The following is a 25,134-nucleotide window of genomic DNA, read 5'->3' as shown; positions in this document are numbered from 1 at the left end:
AGGGCCACCAGGACGCGGCCTCTTCCCCTGCCGAGAAGACACGCCCGGGAAGAAGAAGAAGAAGCCGACGCCGGACCAGGAAGCAGAAGGCGACGCCGGCCCATCAGGAGATGGCCGCCCAGCCGCAACCCAAGACTGCTCCCAGGACAGCAGTCAGTCGAGGAGCCAACCAGGAGAGGACCTCAGCAGGTAGCGGCAGTCAGGTGAGAACAGAACGTCCCCCTCAACAGCTCTTGCAGTGTTTCCGCTGTCTGAGGTGGGGCCACCGTCAGGTCAGCTGTGGGCTCGAGGTGAGGTGCAACCGCTGTGGTGGTGATCACCACTACACGGCCTGCGCAGCACTTAGGGAGGCGCCGGTGTGCGCCAACTGCTCGGGGGGCCACCCGGCCTCCCATCGCAGTTGCCCTGTCTACCGGGCCATGGCGCGGGCAGAGAGGAAGGAGGCCCGGCGCCATGTCCCACAACCATCCAGCAGGTCCCCGCCTCGGCGGGCTTGGCCTCATTCTCCGGGATTGGAGACTGGGTACGAGGGACCTCAAGGGGGTCGGGCGGTGCGGCAGGCACTAGTGGCTATTGCCGCATGGCTCGGCAACCGGCACGGCCCGCGCTAGTCACAGCAGTGCCCAGAAGGACTGATCCCCTGAATAACTGGAATGGCGAGGAATAGGCTTATGACTGTGCATGATACCTATTCCCAACTAACACAATTACCTGGACCTCTCCAGAACCACATCCTTGCATGTGCTATCTACAAAATGTAAGGTTTTACATGTAGGCACCTTTCTATTTCCGCCTATGTGGTTTTGTCCTGACCCTTACTACCTGATTACACCACTATTTATACCCACCACCACATCTGGCCTGGTAGCATGCTGAGCATGGGGACAGGCAGATACTCCTGTAGTATCACACTTCCACTCCTCCCTGCTATCTTTTTCTTCTTAGAACTAATAGCATGTCGGAGGCCATGTAGATTGAGTCGATGGTCACGCGGGGGGAGCGGGCTTCGGGGGCCCCCCCGAAAAATAAAAAATAAAAATAAAAAAAAGCTGTAACGGGGTTTATTTCGCCTCGTGAGACCAACAGAAGAGCTGTTGATACAGGAGGCAGCGGACGCGGAAGCCAAGCAATATGGCTGAGGATGTCGTTGCGGTGACCACATGCCACTCCAATATCTCGCTGGGTAGCAGTCATCTTGGCAGTCCAAGGGTATTAATAGCCTATATGACCACAGGTGTAGAAAATCTCCTCATGTCCTCTATGATTGATCATGTTTTCTAACAATTTAACAACGCACTCAGAAGGGTTTTCGGCGATTGCGGGATATGAAAGGGCTAGAACCAGCAAGGAAGCATCCGTGCCTTAAATTAAGGTACAGTCCAGCATTTAATGTCGATGGTGGGATTTAAATTCACCATCTCCCGAATGTAAGCTTGGAACTACACGACTGGCACTGTACAGCCAACTCGCTCAGTATGATTTATCAACCTCAAAGGTGAAATGCAATGAAGAACTCACAGAGTCACTAATAAAAAAATCACATAGTTGTGATTTATACACAAAACAGAGCAATTGTGTCTAATGGGAAGTTGTTTCCGTTGCGGTAATTATTATGGAGTAAAAAATATTTTGACCAGATGCATGCGATATTTAACGAAGTGAAATAGCCCGTGGAAAGCAGAGTACTGGAGTGGGGTAACTCGGGCGCTTGTTTGGACAATTCTGAAGACTCTAGAGGCCAAAATGCTTCCAATTTAATACATTTTTTTAAACGTTGCTTTACGTCGCATCGATACAGATAGGTCTTATGGCGATGATGGGACAGGAAAGGGCTAGGAATGGGAAGGAAGCGGCCTTAATTAAGGTACAGCCCCAGCAATTGCCTGGTGTGAAAATGGGAAACCACGGAAAACCATCTTCAGGGCTGCCGATGGTGGTGTTCGAACCTACTATCTCCCGAATACTGGATACCGGCCGCACTTCCACGACTGTAGCTATCGAGCTCGGCCCATTTAATACAGAGGGTGTAATGTACATACCTCATCTCGTATACAATCTTAAACCGTGCTCTTTGCCAGTAATAGATTTTTCTCATCAGTGACCGCATTCCTAAGTTTCTCAATAATTTGGAACTCCGGGGAAAGTGGAATATTGCTTCCTACAAAGTATCAATAAAATACATAATTCAAACACAATCCAATCGACTTTTCCAAATGGTAATGGCTAAGTATGCGGGAAGACAAGTACAAGTTGGTATCCAAAATAGGCGTTCCTTTCGACTCCTGTAAAACGTGGTCAGGTAGCTTCATTAAACTGGAGGTCACCTTGGTAGAGGGGTTGGCTAGCCTGAGGTCATTTATCTCCAGACAGGGTCTGAGAAGCGCTATGTATCTACAGTCACGAACATAAGTATCAGAACAGAAGTGTTGTTGAAGTTATGATCTTATATTCACCGCAGATTGAGAGGTTTTGTTCATTTGCTTTCGAAACAGTATCCTTCCCTTTCTTCCCTACAAGTATCAAGAAGGATATTCTAAAGTGTATTCTATCTAAAACATGCTTCCTATAGGTAAAAGCAGTCCATAGTTGCTCATAGGACTGCTTGCTACCAGGACAAAAATACTGGAACGCTTTCCTTATGCTAGTAAATGCAGTATGGGTTGTCTGCCAAGGGTAAGTTGTTCAGTGCGCATTCTACTATCCAGTGTGACAGTGCACGTCGCCAGTACTCCACCTTAGTAACTACAGTACGGTACAGTTAACATCGGACGTAAAGCAGCGGATACCAGGATACCAGGGGTCCAGGGTGCGATTCCAGGCAGGGTCGGGAATTTTGACCACAATTGGTTAATTTCGCTGACACGGGAACTGGGTGTATGTGTCGTCTTCATCATCATTTCATCCTCATCACGACGCGCAGGTCGCCTACGGGAGTAAAATTAAGACCTGCATCTGGCGAGCCGAACTTGTCCTCGGACACTCCCGGCACTAAAAGACATACTCCATTTCATTTCATTCAATCAAGGCAAAACGTACGCTCGGATTGCAGAGTCAAAAAATAGAAGTTGAACGACAATATTTAACACTGTTCAACTATATAAGAAGTTTCACACGATATTGATAAACCAAGAACTGGCCGACTACCGAAGCTTAGTTCAGAAGTACAGAGGAAAATAGTGGGCTGGATAGTAAATGCGCATCACGTAGGTACTGGTAACGAAGTCTCGATAGTGGTATCGGAAGTGCACTTATATTTTTCTTGACAATTTAAGCGTTTAAGGAATGGACATCAAAGAGACAATAGTGGAGTGGAGTGTATTATTAAGGACAATTTTTAATGCAGCACACTCATTCAACTTCGCACGCGACTGCAGCGCCAGTGGTACCTCTAGTGTATTATTTACTAACTCTATGGTTCGAACCTCACTGTCGGCAGCCCTGGCTATGGTTTTCCGTGGTTTTCAATTTACACACTGGGCAAATGCTGGGACTGTACCTTAATTAAGACCACGGCCGCTTCCTTCCCACTCCTAAGCTTTTCATATCCTACCGTCGCCATAAGACCTGTCTGGGTTGGTGCGACGTAAAATAAATAAATAAATAAATAAATAAATAAATAAATAAATAAATAAATAAATAAATAAATAAATAAATAAATAAATAAATAAATAAATAAATAAATAAATAAATAAATAAATAAATAAATAAATAAATAAATAAATAAATACATAATATAGGATAAAAGCCAGGAATAGTGTATCAATGAACAGATTTTGACAATCACTGGCAACGCTGTATGGCGTGAAGAAGCGTTTATAAAAGAAAGGACAGGACGAACTGGCGAGACACTCGCATTCAGGACAGTCTCCCTCCGTAAACCGTGGCATGGCAGTATCACAGGTAAGTCTGCCCTCTTTCAGTGGAATTCCTAACACCTGAAGTAGGAGGACACAAGATATTCAGGAAACTTACTAGTCGCTCATGTAAACATTTCGGACAATCCTTCTCAATGTTCAGAACCGGCAGGGTAGCTCGGACGGCAGAGCGCTGACCTTCTGAGCTAAAGTTAGCGAGTAGATCCCGGCTCAGTCCGGTGGTACTTGGAACTACCGTACTCTAATACGTCAGCCTCGTGCCGGTAGAATTATCGGTACATAAAAGAAATTCCGTGGGACAATATTCCGGCACCTCGGAGTCTCCGAAATACGTAAAAGTAATTAGTGGGGCGTTAAACCAATAACATTCTTCTTCTTATGTCCGGCTCCATGACTAAAAGGTTAGTGTGCTGGCCTTTGGTTCAACAGATCCTGAGTTCGATTCCCAAACGGGCCGGGTACTTTAACCTTAATTCCGATGGTTCGGGGGCTGCGTATGTGTGCTGTCTTCAGTATTAGAAATCATCATAGGTAGAGCCACATTCTCACAGACGTGCAGTTCACCTATCAGGCGTCGAGACAAAACGCATTTTTCATTATTCCGTAAATAATGGCTAAAGAATGCAGGTGTAGGAATTGTGGGTGCGGCCAGGCATTAAGGAGTATGAGGGACGAGTTGGAGAGTTTGAGGGAGGTAATTAGGACTCTTTCAGAGGATATGAAGGAATGTAGGCCTCTCTAAAACAATGTACAGGATACAGTAGAAGTACAAGAGGGGTGGGAAGGAAAGAGGCAATTGTAGAACACAAGGGGAAGGAAATTGGTGGCTGTGACTCCATTCAGGTGCAGAATTCAGAACAGGTGTTTGTAAAAAATTTGTATGAGTCACTGCAGGTAGAACAACAGAGGGAAGATGAGGTACAGGGAAAGGTTTTTTTTAAAATTGTATGTTCATTCAGGTTGTGTTCGACAGACTGAAGAGCTTTTAGGTTACATTTAACTCAGTCGACACTAGAAAGTATGGCTCCGTACTTAACAAATTACAAAGTTCTTTGAAAACGCTCCAGAAAAATCTAGGTAAACAATTGATAGGGAATCTGCCATCTGGTTCACAGCCCTAAATGCAGATCATTGATGATTGATGGAAATGAAGACACACATACAGGCACTTCCTGTTTTATAGATAGAAGACTCTGGCATTTCTTATCCCTTTGCTTTCCCTCTATACTGCTTTCCCAATACTTCCATTTGGAATTAGTTCATTCTCATTTTCGTTACTGTTAGATTCTATCACTGACTTATCTTCAACTTTCCACCTTTTGTCCAGAAAGGTATCCATACTGAACTTTGGTTAAAAAGTAGCAAAATGATCACATATAATGTGTGTCAAACTAACAAAGAACTTCAAAACATGCTATAACACAGAAGATATAGGGTTGTAGCTACCAACCTCCAAATCTTACTGGTTAAAGCAATCTGTGTGTGCACAAGACTGACTCTCTTGCATTGTTTCTCACTTGTACATTAGCATGCCATGGGAACTCACTACAAAGAATAACAATGGCGGTGGTCTCTAGAAAGGCCTGATGCAGGTCTTTGAAGTTGATGCCTATAGGTGAACAGTTCATCTGTGAAGCTGGGGCCATACCAAGGATGAATTCTAATGCTGAAAAAAAAAAAAAAAACAACCACGCACGCGCACGCACACAGAGAGAGAGAGCCCCCGCGAACCATCCATATTAACCAATGATGGTTAAATTCCCCGACTTGGCTGGGAATTGAATCCGGGACCCCTTGGACCAAAGGCCAGCATGCTAACCATTTAGTCATCAAGCCAGACACTACAAAAGATAGTGTGCTGTGAACAATAAAGATTGAGAACCACTGCAGTAGAGGATATTACCATCACAAACAGAGTTCATAACTTTTTATAGGAAATGTAACAATACATAACAAGTGAGACCATCTGGTGTCATTTCTTGATGGATGTATTATTTTTTGCATCTGCCTCTTGGCACAGGCCAAAGAAAAATGTAGCTTCCACCGAAGTCCCAGTCTCATCCATGGCTGTGACAGTATGGAAGCTGCTGAGGTATGAGTGGTGCTGTAATGACATTTGGAGCACAACCAGTGCATCTGAGTGTTATGAAAGGTGTTACTCATAGGATTAGTTGTAATGCAATAGCCCTTTTTGACTCAGCGAGGAAGCAAAGGCAAACTACCTCAGTTCTCATCGTGCCTAGTATGCCTCATTTTGGCACCACCTTCGGTTTTTGCGGTTTCCATGTAGCCGCATAACCTCTGGCGGTGTATTTTGAGGATCCCACCAGTCCCTAGGCTGATGACCTAACAGACAGACAACCAATGAGAGGACTCCATGGTCCTATAGACCAAAACCAACTGTGGAGCCCACTGCATTAGTCACACATTCATGCATACAATTTGGCCTCCTGTGACCATACCAGGAGAATTAGGGCAGAAACTGTTTAAATGCTTTGGGAACCTGCTGGCAGATTTGGAAAATGTGTTGCAGATACTGGCAGATCTAATACACAACCAAATATGGTTTGAAATTGTAGCAATCAAGGGTGTGTGGTGGTAAACAAATCTTGGTGGTGCACAAAATTTGACTATTTTTATTAATATTTACCTTCAAAATTTATATTACTTCTTAATTATGTGTGAAATGATTTTTTGTAAAATTCAATATTGAGACACTGATTGATATTTTACAATTTATTATGTAATTTCAAAGTTATTTATATGTGTTCGATTTCAAGTTTTAAATTATTTCATTTTCGAGTAAATCTTTGTCCATGTGGAAGCTTGAATTGACTGGGAAGTATCAGATCCTTTAAAGAAAATAAAGTGATAATTGTATGTATTTGCCTCTCGCGCTCTAGATATGGTGTACACGATACCAACTGTCATTAAGGCTGTCGCCAATCAGCCTTGCGAACCCAAAATCTGTGCATTCAACACTAATCTCGGTCATTTTAGACTACAGTATTTACTTTTCACCCCATCTCAGCTCCTGTCCCAATGGAGGCTGAACATGGATTTAAATGGTATCCAGAGTTCATCTCAGCAACACATAAACAATGGATTTAATATTATTATCAGTTATTTTCCACTGTTTTACTCATTTTTGCTATGCCTCCTTCTAAGTAGGTACACATATAGAAATCAGACACATTTATATATACAAAATAAATTACAGAATGATATTTTGTGCAGTAAGTTAAATTTGAAAAAGTTTATTCAAGTGCTTTGGGATATAATTTTTTTTTGGTCTTTCCAACTTCTGCAAAAACAAATTAACTTTTCGGCTGTCGCTCTCGTGAACATGCAAGATATAACTGACCATATGAAAAGCGTGGATTTTCCAGACTTAATCCACACACTTGAAAAGATTAACCTTGTACCTTCTTGATGGTTTATGAGAACATAAGCCGATCAGGGAACTGCAGTCTTTTTTTAAATGAAGTGGCATGTTGGTGGGAATCATGGGAACACGTGGCTCATAATAGTTTTTTCTTTATTGCTCCGCTGGTAGATCTACCAAACAATGCGCTTTTTGGAGACATTATTTTGACGGAGAAAGCAACAGCGACTGCAAGGAAAGCAACAATATTGTTAATTATATGTTTTTAAATGTAATTCAGCGCAGTTTACAATGTATGTACTGATAAATTATGTACCTTTTAATAGTTTTTAATTAGTATTCCACTGGATCTACCAATTGCACCCATTTTGTTTCTTTTGCCATCACTAGCACGGAAACCACGAAAAAGATGTGAACTCTACTTTCTATTCAAGGCGTTGCCTAGGTCACAGAGCCTGCCCATACTGTCAGCCATCTTTATTTGCACAGTCATGAACCTCCCAGCAAGAATATAAAGCATAGCGGCATGTTCCCAACCTCCTATATACAGAATTTCTTACTGAACTACCATTGTACAGAGTGAGTTATCGTCGCCTTGCGACAGTCTGTCCATCAAGTCAATCCAGTCTTGGTGCGGCTTTGCAATTAAATTAATTACATAAAATTACTCCTCATCATAAAAATACTACCCATTGGATTTCATTCAAACCACTTCCTATACCCTCTCAGAAGTAATAAGAACAAATTGTGTGACAGTTTGATGGTGGTGGTGGTGGTGGTGATGATGATGATGATGATGCTTGTTCTTCAAAGGGGCTTAATGTCAACTAATCTCATGATTGATTGGTTGTGAAATATTCTTAAATCACAGTTGCAAGGAAAATCCTTATTTCTTCTTGATTTGTGATCAGGTCAGACAGGTGCCAAAAAACACAAATCAGCTGTCAGCCACTACACATGAATTTCTTCCATCATTTTAAGTTACTTGCATATAGGTAACAGGAATACATTAAGAATGATGAGCAGGCACAAAAGTTGATGATAGATTATCCTAAAAATGCCATCATTTATAATCATCTGAGCAAGGTTGAGTGACTGAAATGGTATCTGAGCCAAAGTTGGGAGGTTTGAATTCAGTTCAGTCTGGTGATATTTATAGGTGCTCAAATATACCAGCCTTGCATGTAAAAGAACTCCATGGGGAAAGAATTCCAGCACCATGGTATCTCCAAAAACTGTAAAAGTAGTTGGTGGAATGTAAAACCAATAACATTATTATTGTTACAATCATCTGTGCTCTCCTAAATATTTTTCTAGGTTACATTATGCAAGAAGAACATTACTTGTCACAGAAGAAACAAGATCCATTTCAAGAATGTGTTTTGGACATAGCACATCAATAAGGAAAAACCATTATAGTATATGGCTTCTGTAATATGTATCTATGATACACTCATACTGTTCTGGAGTTTTGCACAGGCATGAAGATGGGTATGTCATGTTACTAGGGCTCATACTCCCTTCACTTAAGTTTTTGTTGCAAATTGCTATTTCATTAATTCTGAAATGAGGATAATTTTATTTCAGATTATATCTGTTCTCACGACAGTCTATGTAATATTGAGCTGTGGAAATGCGTCTCCAATAACTGCCTCGGAACCAATCCCATCATCGCACCAATCCACAAATGTGAGTATTAATTCTATGTAGAGATTTTTGACACATATCACTAATATGATATTCAATTTTCCATACAATGATTCAGTGCACCATATAGCTTTACACTTGATATAAATGGGACTGATGAGGAGAGAACCTATCTATGAGAAGACAACAGTGTATGAAGGTTGGAACTTAAATAGTGGCAACTATTTATTTACAACAGATACAAAAGAGTTACATGTTAGCAACGTTTACTGTCCTTCAATATAGTCACCAGCGTTGTGTATAACCCATTGCCAGCGATGTGGAGGTCGTAGTATACATTTAGCAGGGCCTGTTCTGTTGCTGGTGTGAATGGAGCAGTCTACTGCCTGTCGAATCTCTGCAACAGTTCTGAAGTGAATGCCCACGAATCGTCTAGTTTCGATCACTGTCCAGTAATGCGGCAAGAGCGTGCACTTCTTCTTCACTCGTAGGACGACCTGCCTGATGAATGTCCGCCACAGTTTGCCGACCATCGTTGAAGGCTTTTACCCAACGTGCCACTGTTCTGTAAGGCAATGCAGATTCCCCGCAAGCCTCTTGAAGACCTTGATGACACTGTCGTGCTGTACGACCTCTGGTACATTCAATCTTGATCCAACTCCATTGTTCCTCTTTGGTAAACATAGTGACAACATTACGTTAGACTGCTAGCTCACAAGTGACTGTGTTTCTCTCGCTTGTGCGCACGCAGGTGATGTGGGAAGGGCGAGTCCATTTGCTCTGACGTAAGGTAGGTATGAAACCAACGTGTGCTATCAGCGACAATATTAGATTCCGTTGCATAGCGTCTCCACAGTAGTGTTGCCACTATTTAAGTTCCAACCCTCGTATAAAGATGTGAAGACTGTCCTTGTCCTTTTGTGTTTTCACGTTTGTCCTTATCTCCCTCTTCCGATACTGATCGGTCATTGTGTTTGTATCTTCATGAGGCAGTAGAATGTTCTACTTCAAATATAAAAGGTCAAACATGTCCATTAAGCAAGATATGTGGAGTTACATCTTTTAGTATGGGATGCAAAGAAGAATCTTTCAAAAAGGATTAAAGACACACCACAACGGACTTATTGATGTATCTGTTGCTGTAAAAACTCTATAATGCGCAAAGTTCAACCCAAATGATTTACTGATTCAAAAACCTTACATAATACACAATAGTTCAACATAAACGATATACTGATGCACAAACCTATGCCCTTTGGAATAGTTTACAGTATACATACAAAAATAATACTAATTATTGGTTTTACATCCCGCTAACTAATGTTACGGTTTTTGGAGACGTCGAGGTGCTGGAATTTTGCTCTGTAGTAGTTCTTTTATGAGCCAGTAAATCTACTGACACAAGACTGGGGTATTTGAGCACCTTCAAATACCACCAGACTGACCAAGGATAGAACCTGTCAACTAGGAGTCAGAAGGCCAGAGCTCTTCTGTCTGAGTTACTCAGCCTGCCACATGTACAAAAATCTCACCAATGAATTCAATACACTTTCCAGCTCTCCTGATAAAAGCACGTTTAGCTAATTGGAGATCATCTAGATGTTCTTTGTTGTTTAATGAGGGTAGAATAATGCACAATGTGAGCAACTTTTCATCCATCTATCTCAGATTTTAAAAAAATGTTTGTGCATCAATAAATCATCTATGTGTCTTTAATAACGTCTGTACGATTTTTCTAATGTGTAATCACACAAACCTGTCCCGACTCTGCTTTGTCCAACACAAATCTCACATGAAGTGACTGGGATTTGAACCACGGAACCTAGCGGTGAGAGGCTGGTGCGCTGCCGCCTGAGCCACGGAGGCTCCTCTTGTATCAGAAAACCCAGGAAATTCTTTGAATTCTAGCAGCAATATGCATCTTATATTATGTATAAGTGAGTGACAAATGTGCACTAACAGCAGTTTGGAGAAGATTAATTATAATAGCGTCATTACAGATGAATTAGAAGTCAGAGAAAATCACTCGAAAGGATATGGCAAGCAAATAACCGAAAGCAATATTAGCTCTAATGAGAAAATTAAAAATCTGCTTCCCATATATTTGGAAAATGAGCAAGTGGAAATGTGATGCTTGAAAGAAGAAAAAGCAGGAACAAAGGAGTTAGTAAATGTTAGGTCTAAAGCCCAGACAAGCAATTGAAATCAAAATATACAACAGTTCCTCTCCAGTATGAAACATATGGAACCGGGCCTTATTAGATAATAGAGATCACTGGATGTTCAATGAAATAAATAAATAAATAAATTAAAGCGTTTAATTTATTGAAAAACATGAACAATACTGTTTACCGCTAACAGCACATGTTAAAAGAAAAAAAATACTGTATTTATGAAGACCAACCGAGTTGGCTGTGCAGTTACGGACACTTAGCTGCGAGCTTGCTTTCAGGCTATAGTGGGTTAGAACGCCACTGTTGGCAGCCCTGAAGATGGTTTTCCGAGGTTTCTCATTTTTACACCAGGCAAATGGGGCTGTACCTTAAGGCCACAGCTGCTTCCTTCCTACTTATAGCCCTTTCCTATCCCATCATTGCCATAAGACCTACCTGTGTAGGTGGGACGTAAAGCAAATTGTAAAAAAAAAACATTTATAAAAGACATATAAATGAAAAATATATTTTATTCAATGAATAGCAACTTACACCCACAATTCATTTCTCTGAAATCCATCTTTCACATCAATATGCCTATCCTGGAAAATAAAATTGTTATTCTTTCTTTTTTTTTTTGTTAGTTTTTCTTTCTTTTAAAAGAGATTTTTAGAACTTTCTCTGAATGTTGGACTACCGGACATGTCAGACCCTGTCGAGCCACAGAGACTCACTATATTTGTACATGCAAAGAAAATATAGTCTCAGGAAGCCTATTTCAAATCCTAAGTTTGCCTTTCACATAAGCAGAGAAAACAAGGAATGTAGCTGCTAAAAATTAAATGGCCCAACCAAAACAAAAAAATGAAAAGAATGGAAGAAACATCATTTTCTTATTGCAAGAGATTCTATAATGGAGAATGTTGACTCAGAGGTTGATCATTCTTTAGTTTACTGTTAACCGAGGATAAGACTATTATAAAGCATTTATCAAAAGAAAAATCACCTGAATTCTCATACGCTAAAATATGACAACCTACCACTTTAATTGTACTGTTAACCAGGTAGCGATATTAGAGTTCTTTAAATTTTAACATACTTAAAATGGACAAAACAAGAAAAGTGAATTTATAACACAAACATGTACAGTCAAATAGTAAAAAATATTCAGAAATGGAATTAATGCTAAATGAAGTAACAGCAGACACATTGCTCAGATTTGAAAAAAATTGGTATTTCTGTATTGGTCACATCCACAGTAACAAGGAAATGCACTTTTTAATTTTCCATAATTTCTGTCTGTCTGTATGTATGTATGTATTGCATGTACATGCATCACAAGAAAACACCTGAAGAGAATTTAATGAAAATCAGTACGTAAAGTCGGGGAATGAGTCACTCCAATCAAGGCCATAAATAATTTTATTCACGCTGAGCAAAATGGTAGTTTAGGAGAAGGCCTTCTCAAATATTTATGTTATTAGTGGTCCTATCGATAAATACTACATAACTAATGTTATATAATATTAAATTTCCAATCACTTATGCCCCTATATTTTTACCGTACTGGCCGTGATAACAGAGATATCCATGAATCTGGATTTTTGCTGCTAAGTCCATGTCAACGCTGAGCCACGAGAAAATGGGTAAACAGAATTTAATGAAAATTGGTATTTAAAGTTGGGGAATAAGGAATTATAGTCTATGCTATAAATAATTATATTCACCCTGGTTGAAATGGTAGTTTTGGGGAAGGTGCCTAAAATTTAATTTTTAATTACCTATGTTATTGATCCTATCGAAAAGTACTACATAACAAATGTTGTAGAGAATACAATTTCCGATCATTAGAGGCACCTGTTTTTTGCAAAGCGCAAAATGACAAAATTTTCGTGAATTGTTACAAATTTGGCTCAAAAACACAAAACTATTTATTTTTAAGCAAACTCGCGAAATAATTTAAGAAATTATTTGGAATGGCATCATTTGAAGTTCACAACGGAGATTCGAAGTGATTTGCGGCAATAAAATCTGATAATCAATGCCACAATCGACTTTACACCCTTTCAATATATATTGAAAGGTAAGGTATAGTATATCGATTATCGCTAAATTATCTTCCTGTGAAGCGGGAAATTTATTGTATTCATAATTAAGTGCAAATACAGTAGAGACAATATGCGACACTCTGCGAGATTACATGTAACTAATCTTATGATTAGACCCGTATTGAAATTTGCTGTAATTGCTTACAATATAGTGATTATTTTAATCCACCTATTCAATACAAATTGGTTTTGTGTTGCTAGTTCATAATACTACAACAATGAATTTACAGGGACATGTTTCGCTTTATTTACAAGCATCTTCAGCCTACATAATTGTCTCAAGGTTAAGCCTTGTCATATTTGGATTGTTTTTACAAATTTTTTTGCTTGAGTATAAATCCATGTTTAGTAATAATGTGTAAAAAACATAGGAATTATGTACACATTAAAAGTATGACAATATGAATTACAATGTTGAATTGAAGTAACCCTTAATTCTAAAATACACTGACGTCCAAAACATAGTAACTACAATTTAAAAATTTTGGTTAAAATTGTTTTCACAATTACAATGTTGAATTGGAGTAACCCTTAATTCTAAATTACATTGACGTCCAAAACATAGTAACTACAATTTGAAAGTTTGGCTAAAATTGTTTTCAAAATGCTGTGGTTGATTGAATCAACTGTAATATGGCTTTAAATTTGAGTCACAAATATAAACTGAAGATTAAAATATAGGAGCCATTTTTTTCTAAAATCCATTAATTTCTGGAACACAGTAACTTCCGATATTGAGAATTTGGTTAATAATTGTGATCTCCAATGCAATTATTTAAAAACAATATGTCCAAGATGCCCATTCCCATTCCCTAGCAACTGGTATCCTGACTCTCAGGACAACTTACTAGGCCACTCAGCCTTTGCCCATGGTTCACGAAGTAGGACGTGACTACAGTAACCCACACCATGAACCATAAGTAAATAAATAAAAACTACTAAAGTGATCCATAAAGCAAAACATACTAAATCATCAGCAAAAGCCAGACAGTAAATCTTGACATGGTTCTTTGAACTTCTAATGTGTACGTTGTTCAGTATGCCTTTCTTGTTAAGTTGTGTTCCCAATTCATGGATAACCTTTTCCAACACACAATTAAAGAGAGTCTGTGATAGTCCATCACTCCTGTTTCAAACTCTTTGGAGAATTCACCCATGAATTATACTTCATAGTGGATGAGAGTTAGGGTCTGCTTGAAAAATTATTTCTGACGTTTTGCCATCCACTCCAAATTCACTCAAGATGTCAATTAACACTTCGTGGTCAACTGAATCATATGCTTTCTGGAAATCTACAAAGACAACTACCAGCTCTTTTGAAGTGCAATATTTCAGGACTCTCTTGAAACTCTCTATCTGCTCAATATAGTTAAAATAGAGATGCCGTGATAATTGCCGATATATGTTTTTTCACCTTTTTTGTGTAATGGGTGAATCATTGCCGTTTTCTATTCATCGCAGATCTTTTCAATTTTCCAAATTTTACTAATTCATGGACTAATGCCTCGAAAATTATTTCTCCACTGCTTTTCAGTATCTCTGATGTGAATGAATCCTCCCCTGCAGCTTTGATGATCTTCTCAAAATAAACATTCAACTCATTAGGTATTATTCAGTACATGTAGTATATCTAACATGAAATAAATATCATATTTAAAGTCTGTATTGACAAATAATTTTTGAGGTAACTAAAAATTGAGGGGAGTCCATCTTTCCAATACTAATCAATGTATTTGCCTGCGGGAAATACTATTATATTCTAATTATTTTGGTACATGTTTTGTCCCTATTTTTCAGCTATTAGAAAAATATTTTAAGATTACAAAACATACATTAAAAGAAATAAGTTTAAAAAATATGAGTAAACACTGTATTTAGGAACACTGTTGTCCATGTTATATCCAATATTGTTGGACATCTGATATATATATTAATTAAAAGTCCTTATAATTATTGGTCTTGATGTAAGAGGTGACAAATGTTACATTTAGAATTACAAGAGAAACAATGCGATAAAACACATTAAAATTTCATTAAAACATCATCAACATTTTTAAACATGGTGTCCTTGAAGTTGACTGATAGACATAAAAACCAAGAAAATGTTTTATGCAGAGCCATGTCTACTCATTACCAAAAACATTAGAATAACAAGATGTAAAATAAACAAAAATTCAAAGAACATGTATCAGTCTCAGATGGATATCTAGCTTTTTATTTTCTTAAAGTTAGGGGATCTCCTCTCAAAAATGAATTTGTAAAAGATAATGGATATGTTGAAGTAATGTGGCAGTGAACTTGAAATACAGTATAAAGTTGTAGGAGTGGTGGTTTAGAAGAGGGAGTCTAAAAAGAAAGAAAATTGTGTAAACATTATTTGGAATGAGAAAGTAACAGGGCTAGTTGAAATGGAGAAATAAGTACTCGCTGCCTCGCTGGTGTCCACTGAATGGTGTATGTATGAAAAAAGCTACACAGAAAAAATGGCATATGGCTTTTAGTGCCAGGAGTGTCCGAGGACAAGTTCGGCTCGCCAAATGCAGGTCTTTTGATTTGACACCCGTAGGCGACCTGCGCATTGTGATGAGAATGAAATGATGATGAAGACGACACATATACCCAGCCCCCGTGCCAGCGAAATTAACCAATGATGGTTAAAATTCCCGATCCTGCCGGGAATCGAACCCGGGACCCCTGTGACCAAAGGCCACCACGCTAACCATTTAGCCATGGAGCCGGACAGCTACACAGAGACTGTCTGCAACTGAATAGCTATGGTAAGCAGCTGCTGGCATTGTTTTGCATTTTTTTTTTGGGGGGGGGGGGGGTGGTGGTTAGATATGTCACCAAACTTTTTGCTATCGTCGATCAATAGATTACTAGTAGACGTACAGATCTAGAACAGTTTAACACAATAGACTTTATTAAATTTACAGTAGAAATTAATAGCTCATTGAATTCTCTCATTTTACAGTATCCAGAAATAATAATTGTGTCTCTTTTAAAATATACAGAAAACTACCCAGACAATAAACAGCATTAAAAAAGGTCTAACCGGGCGAGTTGGCCGTGAGTGCAGAGGCGTGCGGCTGTGAGCTTGCATCCGGGAGATAGTAGGTTCGAACCCTACTGTCGGCAGCCCTGAAAATGTTTTTTCGTGGTTTCCCATTTTCACACCAGGCAAATGCTGGGGCTGTACCTTAATTAAGGCCACGGCCGTTTCCTTCCAACTCTTAGGCCTTGCCTATCCCATCGTCGCCATAAGACCTATCTGTGTCGATGCAACGTAAAGCCCCTAGCAAAAAAAAAAAAAAAAAAGTCTCCCATCACCCCGAAACCCACAAGAGAGCTATGTTCTTCAGATTGATTAATAGAGCTTGCAGCATTCCCCTTTCCAAAATAATTTTCAAAAAAGAAATGAATATAATCTACGAAAAAGCAGCTAATAATGGCTATAACAGAAACTATATGGACAGAATTATCAACAAAATTAAAAAAAGACCAAATTCCAAAATAGACCAAATTCCAATCACATTAGAGATTCTACAAAAAAGAATAAAATTTTTTCTCAACATTCAATAAGAATAATACGTATCTGCCTGTGTGGCCAGCTTCATCCTGTTACGGTAATGGAGTGGACCACACAGCCAGCGTCTCAATGCCGAGTGCCGGCGGTACATAACTCGACCACCTAAAGGGACCAACGACTTCGGGTGGATGAGTCCCTTTAAGAGGGTGATAGTCCCTCAGAGGAGGAAATGAAATTGAAACCAATCATGCAGCATCTGTTCTCCATGTTAGGGGCAGCTGAACAAAAAAAACAAAAAACAAAAAAAAAAAATTGCAGAAGGCAACAGGAAACCACTGCATCAACTTATATCCCAAATTAAGCAACCATGTATAGGAGTCAAGATGGTGATCTTTTTACTGATCATGGGCTTCGATACCCAAGACCTGGCAGGGAACAAAATCCAACAAGCAGCAAGGTACCTCAGGTCACTAGTTTGCGAAATCCTTGCTACAAAAGCCACAACAACTTGATGAATGTAGGTTCTTGGAATGTAAGATAGATAGATATGGTTTATTTTAACTGTCAAGGTTAGCAACACGTGTCCCTCTCTTACATTAACCAGTGAAATACATAAATAACATAAAATAAAAATATTAGAATACTGATTAAATGAAAAAAAAAAAAAGGACTGAAACAAATTACTATGCTACTGTGCTATCCTACTATACATAAAATATATAATACACAATATAAATTAACATTTTGCTTCCAAAGTACAATAACATAATACCTACGAAGAAAATGGTAAATGCAGCATGGGTGATGTTTAAGGAAGTGCAGTGATACGTATAAGTTAGGAAGATTGTCTAGAATGGTTATAGGGAGGTACATTCAGGGAAACGGGGTGTCTAGGGAACGGTGATAAGGGAACAGGGTCTGGAAGTCAAGTAGGGATGACATACAAAATGTTAGTGTTGAACTGTAGAAGTAACAAAGAAAGGAATAGAATTAAGTAATTTAATAGATATATATACTTACCAGATATTGTAATAGAAGATGGATCATGGTTGAGAAATGACATAATAGATCCAGAAATCTTCTTATGGAACTGGAACATGTACCATAGAGATAGGATAGGAATGGTGGGAAGCGGAGTATTTATTCTGGTGAAAGAAGAATTCATAAGCTATGAAAAGTTAAAGATGACAAACATAAAATTCTAGGTGTAAGACTCTTCTGTAAAGATAATAGGCAGCTTGATGTCTTTCGAGTGTACAGACTGATGCTGATACAGAATTATTTGATAAGGTAATCAGCTATGCAGGAAACGACATGGAAAGGAACGTGATTGTAGCGGGTGATCTCAATTTACCAAATATCAACTGGGAAGCTAATGCAAACGACAGGAATCATGACCAACAAATGGCAAATAAGTTAATATGGGAAGGGCATCTGATTCAGAAAGTGATGGAACCAACTAGAGGGAAGAATTTTATGAACGTGGTGCTGCTAAAACCAGATGAGCTCTATAGAGAAACCAAAGTAATAGATGGTATTAGTGATCACAAAGCTGTTTTTGTGGTACTGGTAGTTAAAAATAAATGTGAAATAAAGGAAGGTATTAAAATTAGGACTATTAGGTAGTACCATATGGCTGATAAAACAGGAATGAGGGTTTTTAAAAATAGTAACTATGAGCGGAGGAAAATGGTAAATAAAAATGTAAACAGACTCGGTGATGGGTTTAAAGCAGTTGTTGAGGAATGTGAAAATAGAAGTGTATCTTTAAAGGTGGTAAGGAATGGTAAAGATCTACTATATTGTAACACAGAAGTAAAGAGACTAAGAAGTAGGTGCAGGTTGAAAAGAAATAGAGTTAGAAATGGCTATGGAAGGAGAAATTGAAGGAACTTACTAGGAAATTGAATGTAGCAAAGAAGTCAGCTAAGGATAACATGATGGCAAGCATAATTGGCAGTCATAGAAATGTTAGTGAAAAATGGAAGAGTATGTGTAGGTAATTTAAGGCAGAAACAGGTTCCAAGAAGGACATTTCAGGAATCATTAATGAACAACGGGAGTGTGTATGCGAGGATCTTCAAAAGGCAGAAGTACTCAGTCAGCAGTATGTAAAGAGTGTTGGTTACAAGGATAATGTCCAGATAGAGGAGATGATTAATACTAAAGAAGTATTAAAATTTATCTCTAACAACAATGGCATTTACAGTAAGATACAAAAGTTGAAAACTAGAAAAGCAGCTGGTATTGTTAAGGTTTCGGGGGATATACTAAAGACAATGAATTGGGATAGAGTACCATATCTGAAGTACTTATTTGATTATTGTTTGCATGAAGGAGCTATACCAAATTAATGGAGAGTTGCAACAGTAGCCTCTGTGTATAAAGGAAAGGGTGATAGACATAAAGCTGAAAATGAAGGCCAGCAAGTTTGACATGCACTGCATTTAAGCTTTGGGAAGGCATTCTTTCAGATTATATTATACATGTTTGCAATATTAATAACTGATTTGATGGAAGGCAGTTTGGGTTTAGGAAAGGTTATTCCACTGAACCTCAACTTGCAGGATTCCAGCAAGATATAGCAGATAACCTGGATTCAAGACGTCAAATGGATTGTATCGTGATTGACTTATCTAAGGCATTTGATAGGGTAGATCATGGAGGACTACTGGCAAAAATGAGTGCAATTGGACTTGACAAAAGAGTGAGTGTATGGGTGCCAAAAAGAGTGAGTGTATGGGTGGCTATGTTTCTAGATAATAGAAGTCAGAGAATTAGAGTAGGTGAAGCTTTTTCTGTCCCTGTAATAATTAAGAGGGGAATTCCTCAAGGCAGTATTATTGGACCTTTATGTTTTCTTATATACAGGGTTATTCACCTAACATGTTACACGGAAATAACTTCTAAACCATTAAAGATATCAGTATTCTGTTTTCATATTCGTAAATGGTACACAGGGTCTTATAAAATAACGTGTTACTCAGTCTCATGAGGTGATTAACAACCTAGATATTGATACTAACTCCATATTTTTAAATGGAATGGCACAAATTCATACAGCTGATTTAAAAGTTCATCTGCGTACAAGTTCAAATATGTAAGTATTTTCAAAATCGGACAATTGCTTTTTTAGATATAAGAACAGCATGTGCTGTTTTGCATGCCGCATTAGATGGCGTGAAGTCGGGCAAGGACATATTGAGGCGCAAGCAGTTTCCTGGAAGTGATTTCAGCCACAGAATGGATACCAGGCATGTAAGCACCTCGTATACATGTGATGGGTTTGCAAAGTGTGTATGACAGACGAACACATGACAGAACAGAAAGGGTTGATGTGTTTAAAAGGAATAAAATAAGTATTTTGCCTTGAAAGGAACATAACGAAAGCTATAATTGTCACTGGTTTTAGTGTACAGTTCATACTACTCTATGAGTTGAGAAATAAACATAACATAAAACACCGGAAGACCTCCTTCTAGAAAAGCGAATGGTCAGAGCTGATCGTGGTGAGATGGCACCAACACTATTATTTATGTTTTATTTTACACCCATTAATCTCCGCAGAGCTCCAGCGCGACTGTTGTAACGTGCATTTGGGAGAGCGTAGGTTTGAGTCCTGCCTCGCCCAACCTGAAAGTGATTTCCATGGTGTCCCATGTTCAACACCAGTCAAATACCGGATAGGTACCTTTGTGATAGGCTACGGCCGACTTCCTTTCCAAATCCTTCCCATTCCCATCCGTGAGAAAAAACGCTAAACTGAGTGCAACCTATTACATGTAAAAACAAAACAATACAACTTTAACCTCCCTTCCTTGTTGTGTGTTCGCCAGTCATACAATAACGTTGCACACCCAGGGTATGTTACGGTACATCACATTATGTTTACAGTACATGCCTGGTATCCGTTCTGTGGCTGGAATCAAGGCCAGGAAGCAGTTTGCGCCTCAATATGTCCTTGCCCCGACTTCACGCCATCTGATGCGGCAGCAAAACCATGCATGCTCTTCTTATTTATATCTCAAAAAGTAATTGTCCGATTTTAAAAATACTTACATATTTGAACTTGTATGTAGTTGATCTTTTAGGCCAGCTGTATGAATTTGTGCCATTCCATTTAAAAATATGGAGTTAGTATCAATATCTCAGTTATTAATCACCCCATGAGACTAAGTAGCACGTTATTTTACAAGGTCCTGTGTACCATTTACGAATATGAAAACAGAATGCCGATATCTTTAATGGTTTAGAAGTAATTTCTGTGTAACATGTTAGGTGAATAACCCTGTATATATCAATGATATGTGTAAAGAAGTGGAATCAGAGATAAGGCTTTTTGCAGATGATGTTCTTCTGTACAGAGTAATAAATAAGTTACAAGATTGTGACCAACTGCAAAATGACTTCAATAATGTTGTGAGATGGACAGTAGGCAATGGTATGATGATAAATGGGGTTAAAAGTCAGGTTGTGAGTTTCACAAAATAGGAAAAGTCCTCTCTGTTTTAATTACTGCGTTGATGGGGTGAAAGTTTCTTTTCGGGATCATTGTAAGTACCTAGGTGTTAATATAAGGAAAGATGTTCATTGGGATAATCACATAAATGTGATTGTAAATAAAGGTACAGATCTCTGCACATGGTTATGAGGGTATTTAGGGGATGTAGTAAGGATGTAAAGGGGAGGGCATATAAGTCTCTGGCAAGACCCCAACTAGAGTATGGTTCCAGTGTATGGGACCCTCACCACGATTACCTGATTCAAGAACTGGGGAAAATGCTAAGAAAAGCAGCTCGATTTGTTCTGAGTGATTTCCGACAAATGAGTAGCGCTACAAAAATATTGCAAAGTTTGGGCTGGAAAGACTTGGGAGAAAGGAGACAAGCTGCTCGACTAAGTGGTATGTAAATACAAAGTATTATTTTTAATATCCACCTATTCAATACAAAGAGATCTAGTAAATTAAGAATTAAATCTTATTATAAAATGTTACAAGGGACATGTTTTTCCCATATTAAGGGCATCATCAGCCTCAAACTCAAATCTGTATGGTGAATAATCAGGATCCTGATTGTTCTTACAAATCATAAAAAGAGGATATCAATGTAGGTGTTTGTCAAACACAAAATTATTAGAATGTCCTTTGTTAAAATCGTAGTATCAAGCTGCATATCTGAAGTTCACAAGATTACACTTTCTGGAGCGCTGAGTCAATGCGCCCAAAACCTGTTGAGGGTAGAGCATTAAACAGCTCAATATTTATAATGAAATAGAAATGTGTTTCCTTGAATACTCCTATTGGAGGATAAGACAAAATAAAGCTGATAGACTGTTAAAGATGTTAATTTTGTATTTTAAGACAACAGTCTTCTTAAGTAGGTAGCTGTTCAGTTGTCTATAGTCTTATTTAACTGGCTTGAAGGAGTGAAAGTCAAATGTGGTACGATAAGATAACAGTCTTCTTTAAGTAGTTGTAGGAGCAAGGAAAGGTATTCGGCTGTCTATAGTCGTATTTATCTTGCTTGAAGGAGCAAAAGTCGAAGGTATATTGATGTTGATAGAGCTTTTTTGGTGTGAAGTCTGTAATAAGAGGAGAGTGAATGCTTAGGAAAGGTATTTTTGAAGGGAATGTGGGTGTTAAAAAAGAAAACATGGAGAATGTATAAACACTTATCCTTTCATCTGTAAAGATGTAAATCAGTTATGGAAAGGTTAGTTGAAGAAAAACAACGTTATGTGTATGTTCATTTATTTCTTTGACTGTTATGGTGTTAATCACAACCTTGAAACAGAACTAAATTATATAAAGGATTTAGTAAAAATCAGTGCATATAAACCTGAAATGATTAACCATTTAATAAATAAGGTCAAATTCAAATTAACAACAAACCTCATCCCTGACAAACTCAAAAAATCCAAATTCGTTACCTTCACCTACAACAATCCAAACTTTCACCAGGTCTTGAACCCAATAAAAAACAAAAGTACCAGTATAGCTTTTAGGACAACAAACACTAACCAAAAATTATTTTAAATCACAACACAGTCGATTCAAGGAAAAATATTTACTCAGGCTCAGGCTCCCCTGCTCGCAATGCAACGTCTCTTATATTGGTCAAACAGGCCAGAGTTTTCAAATTAGGTACTTAGAACACTATAATGCCAATAAGCACAATAAATTTTCAGCTATGAGTTCCCATATGAAAGAAACAGGATATCACTTCACAATGATAGAAAAAGACCTCACAATTATTAAAAGAGTAGACAAAGGAAAGTTGATGAATGAACTTGAAACCATCTATATATTTTTGGACCAATACTACAACAAAAGTCTAAACCTCAATGATTTAATTGAAGTCAAAAATCCATTATACGAAAGTTTACCCAAATTATTGCAAACTCTAAATTCAAAACATAACTACATTCTTAAAAATCTTAAATTAACATCCTCTAGAACCTCCACTAACTTTAACTAATATGACTCCCTTCATGTTCGTCCCCGCAAATCTCCCGCAACTCAACACGACTCCCTCCCTATCCGACCACGCAAATCTCTCACAACCAACAACACATAAACTTAACGCTCCGCCGACCCCCTTCCCCTCCACCACACCCTCCTTCGCCAATCTCACATCAATACAATACTAGAAGCACAAGTGTCAGTCATTCAATGCTACCATAGCAACTGATTAACACCATAACAGTCAAAGAAATAAATGAACATACACATAACGTTGTTTCTCTTTAACTAACCTTTCCATAACTGATTTACATTTTTACAGATGAAAGGCTAAGTGTTTATACATTCTCCATGTTGTCTTTTTTTAACACCCACATCCCCTTCAAAAATTCCTTGCCTAAGCATTCACTCTCCTCTTGTTACAGACTTCACACCAAAAAGCTCTATCAACGTCAATATACCTTCGACTTTTGCTTCTTCAAGCAAGATAAATACGACTATAGACAGCCAAATACCTTTCCTTGCTCCCACAACTACTTAAAGAAGACTGTTATCTTATCGTACCACATTTGACTTTCACTCCTTCAAGCCAGTTAAATAAGACTATAGACAGCTGAACAGCTACCTACTTAAGAAGACAGTTGTCTTATCTTAAAATACAAAATTAACATTTTTAACAGTCTATCAGCTTTATTTTGTCTTATCCTCCAATAGGAGTATTCAAGGAAACACATTTCTATTTCATTATAAATATTGAGCTGTTCATTGCTCTACCCCCAACAGGTTTTGGGCGCATGGACTCAGCACTCCAGAAAGTGTAATCTTGTTAACTTCTGACATGCAGCTTGATACTACAATTTTAACCAAGGACATTCTAATAATTTTATGTTTGACAAACACCTACATTGATATCCTCTTTTTATGATTTGTAAGAACAATCAGGATCCTGATTATTCACCATACAGATTTGAGTTTGAGGCTGATGATGCCCTTAATATGGGCAAAACATGTCCCTTGTAACATTTTATAATGAGATTTAATTCTTAATTTACTAGATCTCTTTGTATTGAATAGGGGGATATTAAAAATAACAATTGTAACATACTTTGTATTTACGTACATTTATGGACCTAACGTGAGAATTATAATGTGTAAGTGGTATGTTCCGAGCTGTCAGTGGACAGATGGCATGGAATGACATCAGTAGACGAATAAGTTTGAGTGGTGTCTTTAAAAGGTAGGAAAGATCACAATATTAAGATAAGTGCGGTCAGTATCCAGTATTCGGGAGATAGTAGGTTCGAACCCCACTGTCGGCAGCCCTGAAATTGGTTTTCCGTGGTTTCCCATTTTCACACCAGGCAAATGCTGGGGCTGTACCTTAATTAAGGCCACGGCCGCTTCCATCCCACTCCTAGCCCTTTCCTGTCCCATCGTCGCCGTAAGACCTATCTGTGTCGGTGCGACACACAAAAAAAAAAAAAAGATAAAGTTGGAATTCAAGAGGACAAATTGGGGCAAATATTCATTGATAGGAAGGAGAGTTAGGGATTGGAATAACTTACCAAGGGAGATGTTCAATAAATTTCCAATTTCTTTGCAATCATTTAAGAAAAGGCTAGGAAAGCAACAGATAGGGAATCTGGCACCTGGGCGTCTGCCCATAATGCAGATCAGTAGTGATTGATTGATTGATTGATTGATTGATTGATTCATTCATTCATTCATTCATTCATTGACAGGACATTTACGGAAGGAGACCTGCGGCATGCACTTCTACTTCAAATCAAATCAAATCAAATCAAATCAAATCAAATCAAATCAAATCAAATCAAATCAAATTAAATTCTCTTTATTTGCAAATGAGGTGTCTACCTTAGTGGCAAATGGTACACTAAAATACATTATTGTCAAGCACTACATTTTAAATTAACAAGAGAAGAAGAAAATTTTTTCTACAATACAATTTACACT

At 38.3% G+C, this 25,134-nt stretch overlaps 2 protein-coding genes across 3 annotated transcripts in view; one reads left to right on the top strand and one right to left on the bottom strand.

Moving 5' to 3' along the window:
* The window catches only part of LOC136886934 (1-phosphatidylinositol 4,5-bisphosphate phosphodiesterase gamma-1-like), a 737,826-nt gene that overhangs the window by 294,860 nt on the left and 417,832 nt on the right, over positions 1–25,134 (bottom strand). The window lies entirely within an intron of this gene.
* Positions 1–25,134, top strand: part of LOC137503702 (ras guanine nucleotide exchange factor R-like) — a 101,649-nt gene that overhangs the window by 59,865 nt on the left and 16,650 nt on the right. The window contains exon 2 of the mRNA XM_068231057.1: positions 8,848–8,949. The gene's annotated coding sequence lies outside the window, so the exon portion shown is untranslated. The remainder of the gene's footprint in view (positions 1–8,847; positions 8,950–25,134) is intronic.

Source organism: Anabrus simplex, chromosome 1, assembly GCF_040414725.1.
Source record: "Anabrus simplex isolate iqAnaSimp1 chromosome 1, ASM4041472v1, whole genome shotgun sequence".
In the NCBI taxonomy this organism is placed as follows: Eukaryota; Metazoa; Arthropoda; class Insecta; order Orthoptera; family Tettigoniidae; genus Anabrus; species Anabrus simplex.
The sequence above is the reverse complement of the archived record's forward strand: the minus strand, read 5'-3'. Positions and strand labels throughout refer to the sequence as shown.